This window comes from Boleophthalmus pectinirostris, unplaced genomic scaffold (genome assembly GCF_026225935.1).
Source record: "Boleophthalmus pectinirostris isolate CB_2022bp ecotype Guang Dong unplaced genomic scaffold, ASM2622593v1 HiC_scaffold_7, whole genome shotgun sequence".
Taxonomy (NCBI): Eukaryota; Metazoa; Chordata; class Actinopteri; order Gobiiformes; family Gobiidae; genus Boleophthalmus; species Boleophthalmus pectinirostris.
Genome location: NW_026571473.1, coordinates 28,708,711 through 28,713,120, shown reverse-complemented (window position 1 = coordinate 28,713,120; position 4,410 = coordinate 28,708,711).

Here is a 4,410-nt window from a genome sequence, read left to right as displayed (position 1 = left end):
GGTAAAGTACTGCATTAATACAAGTGACTGAAATTGTCATTTAAACCACTAAAGTGTCCAAACACAATGAAAACAGTTCACATTCACACGTTACAGTGGGCAGAGCGATCTTAGATTCTGACTTGGAATCCTTGCTTGGTCTACTTTTTCTGCCACCGAGGTCTGTCCCAAGAAAAGGGGCGTGTCACGCGTGTCGCTAGGCAACTTCCTCAGAAACTGATTAGGAAGGATAATCGAATGCAGGGTAATGCATTGTGTAACTCAGAATCGTTTCAATAATCGTGATTTCAATATTGACCAAAATAATCGTGATAATGATTTTTTTCCATAATCGAGCAGCCCTACTATACATATCAGTCTGGTGTGAGTTAAATTAGGGTCACCCATTGCTCGACAGATCTGACCTGTGAACTTCTTGTCTCCATGAAGACAGATAAGTTTAATTCCATATTGTTTTCAAAATTCAAGGCATAATAAAACTATAAGCACTGGGCGACAGTAGCACAGTTTGTAGAGCGTTTGTCCACTGATCCGAAGGTTGGTGGTCAAATCCTGCTCTTGACATAAAAATCATTGGTTAAGCAGTCAAATTGCGATGTGATTCCAGCTCTCACACATGAATGCCGTCTTTGTGTCCTTGGGCGAGACACTTAACCTACCTCGCCCCCAGTGGCTGCGTACACTGGTGTATGAATTTGTGTGTGAATGGGTGAGTGGTTCCTTGTAGTAAAGGGCTTCGAATGCCTTGAAGGTGGGAAAGGTGGTTGATAAAAAATAAAAAATAAAAAAGATCATTTACGATTTAACCCTTACATACTATTCGGGTTCATTTTGACCCCTTCTGACATTCAACAGTAGTAAAAAATACTCTAAAGATCATTCTTTGATCCTGAAATTTGATGACTTTTCCTAAATTTTGCCAAAATACACAAAAATGAAAATATTTTAAAATGTGATACTTTTATATACCACTGCTTTGAATGCATCGACTAGTTTGAAATAAGCATAATGGCTGCAGTGGATAAAAATGGTTATATTATAATTTCCAACAGTTCCAGAACATTCATGTCAGTTTCAAATGCAATAAATATCATCATCATATTGGCTTTTAGGTTTTTATTTGTTTTGTAAAAAAAGGACATGATACTGTGTGGTAGCAGATGTTTTTCTCAAAAAACGAGTGTTGTAAAACTTACGAAATTATGCTCTTCCTGCGCTCTGAAACATTATATTTATATATTACATATATTTATTCATGTGGGACAGTCTATTTATTTGGTACAGACACTTACTGTAAGGGAATTCTTGGTCCGGGCCAAATTTGACCTGGACCATAGTGTGAATGCTTAAGAAATGAACAGTATGTAAGGGTTAAGCAAACTCCACCAGAAAGTGACATAGTGCACCTTTAATTTTATGGATGGATAGATTATATGTAGATCAATTGCAGTGACTAATTTTAAAACTACAACTTATTCAAGTGACAGTGACTTGAATCATTAAAAAGAGTATTTCTCTCACAAACCCCACAGCGTAGACTCGTACGTGCATGAATTTCAAACTAAGTATTTTTAAAACTTAATTATGAAAACAATCCTACTGGTGTAGTCCGATAATTTTAGACCAGGTTTAGCCTTTAAAATGAGACCTGGAAAAGCCCTGTTACAGACCTGGTGCTACAATGAAAACCAAACCTTTTATTACATTGTACTTGGTGTGAATAGTTAAGAGTGCCATTGCCATGACAACACCAACAAATGCCAGCCGTGTCTGAGCGAGTTTCCTCCTTTTCAAGTTCCATCTTTTTGCCTCTGCTTGAATGAGTATCTTATCATAGATTTGTATAAACGGACATAGTTAACCCGCTCGCCGCTGCGTTTCAAATAAGAAGTGCGTATGTGGGCGCTTCTCACTCCATCAACTTTGACTTTATATTAAAAAAATTGTCACCCCCCCTTTCTGTAATGTTGCTGCAGTGTCATTTTGGTCTTAAAATGTTCACTATTTGGTCTATAAATACATTTGTAATATGGAACAAACTTGTTTCAATGGAGATATTATTGCATTGCCTGAAAGGTTTCACAGTATAGCAGTAAACTCATCTACTGTAATTTGCATTTTTTCTGTTACAGGTGTTTTACTGCTCAAAAATACTATGAAAAACATGCAGTCCTACAGTTAGTACGCTCATTTTGGGCTTGTCTCCATGGAAATAAATCAGTTTAATGCTATTCTGTGGGATATTTTAGACCAGTGGGTGCCAAACTTTTTTTCTGGGGACCCATATTTTAAAATTCTCAAACCTTCGAGACCCAAGTCAACGGACATTATTCGTAAATCACAAAATAAAGGTGGATTTGACCATTATTGAACATTAATGAGGATGTTTTATTGTTGACTGAGTGATCGTGTCTCTCTGAACAATTAGTATTACTCAAGTTTTAGACAATGAAAAACAGTCATTGAACCAACAATAAGTCGCCTATTTGGAGCCCATTTCATTTTCTTTTCAACATTCAATTGAAGCAGCAATACTGGAACAAAATAGTCAATAAAATAATTATGAAATTAAAAGATTAGAAATTACACAAAAGATGTCTTAACATTTCAACATTTTTAATAAGATAGGTGGGCCTGTCTGTGGTTTTGTAACGCATTCCAGTCTGGTGTGCAGGAGGAGAACGCAACATGCAGATCAGGCACAGCATTCAGTCTGTTTCTGTGCTTTGTCTTCAATTTTGTGAGCACAGAAAATCCCAATTCACACATGTATGTAGTAGTGTATACTGCAGACCTACATGCAGATCGTGACTAGTCCGATTCATCAGACGGTGTCACTTGGCGGAAACTGTCTGACCTCGCAGCATTAGGATTCCTTTGCTCAACGGTAGGTGGGTACTTTTTTAATTTAACCAATCGCTGCTATTTGGTCGTGATGTATGTAATGTGCTTCTAATGGGGCTAATTGCTATATTAATCTTTTCCCAAATCCTATAGGAAGAAGGGCAATAACGTCTTTCCTCTTGATAAAATTCACCAAACATTCTCTTTGTTCCGGCTTTAAATCCTCGATCTCGGGAATGGATGGCTCTTCGCTGATTGGCTGGTGCCCGAACTTGCACTTCTAGGGTTTTGGCAAAGGGTTTGTGACGTAGTCGCTGGAGAGAAATTAAATTGAGCGGAGGCACTAGGTGGCGCCAGCCTGGCTAGATCGTGACAAGGTGACCTCCAAAAAATCTCTTGCGACCTACCTGAGGGTCACGATCCAGTCTTTTGGAAATAATGTTCTAGACAAAGTAGAAACATTTCCATGAAGAAAAACAAATGGCCGACCTCTCACTAGAAAGTTATACAGTAGTAGTATTTTATGGTAACAGTACTTTTACTTGCGTTGAATATTTGGCCTCAGAATTCCCACCTCTGGCTATAAATATGTATGACAATGCGCCTGTTATTTCAGTGGCCCGACCTAACCCGCCCCGCTCTGTAGAGAAGAATGCTTAATCCATGGTTTTGCCTGGGCTGACTCGGCGGATGGAGCGAGGACAGTATCAGAACATGTCAAAAGTTCAGAGCACTCCGACTGACAGGAGGCGCCGCAGTTTGGGAAGTGGCTTCAGACATCTTTTCTTTTTCTTTTTTTTTTTGAATGATGAAGAGCAGCGGCCTTGAATAAAAGATGACATTTATGCCTTACTTTTCTTTGCCGAGGCGGGAATCTCTCTTCAGAGCCTCAGAGCCCGGAGAACACAGCCGCGCAACCCACTTCTCTACTTTTGAAAGATTCACAAATGAACTCCTTGCTTTTAAACTACTCTTTAAACATTCATACATAGCTCGGAAAAAAAATCCAAAATCAACCTTGGAGTGATATTAACCTAATTCCTTCGAACATGAGACCGCATCGGAGGAAGTGGATTTTGTGTTGGTTCACTTACAGAAGCGTGGATTTTGGAAGGAGTAAAATATTTTTGGAGCTTGTGTTGAACAGAATGTGGTAGCAGAGCGTGATGTGAGACAGAGGGGTGAGCTGTAGGGTTATAATGAAGACCGCTGTTCTGGAGTACCACCCACGGGGAAGAAGCACATGCTCGCGCCCAACCCGACCGGAGAAAGGATGCAATATTAATCGTTCTTGTGTAACTTGGATCACTGACGCAGACTTTAGCTTTACGAGTGTGTGAATGAAAGCAAATTATGATCCTTTAGTGCAGGGTTAGTGCTCAATTTTTGCACAAACTGTCTTGTGGGTGTGAGGTGGCAGACATATGATGCTGTGTTAACATGGCAAACACCCACTAACCCAAAGGTAGGCGGTTCAGTCTCACCTTGTCATTGTTTCTACTGGCAGCACTTGCCTTGAGAGTCTGTGCGTGAGTGGTTTCAGGAGGTAAACCATTTTAAGTGGTC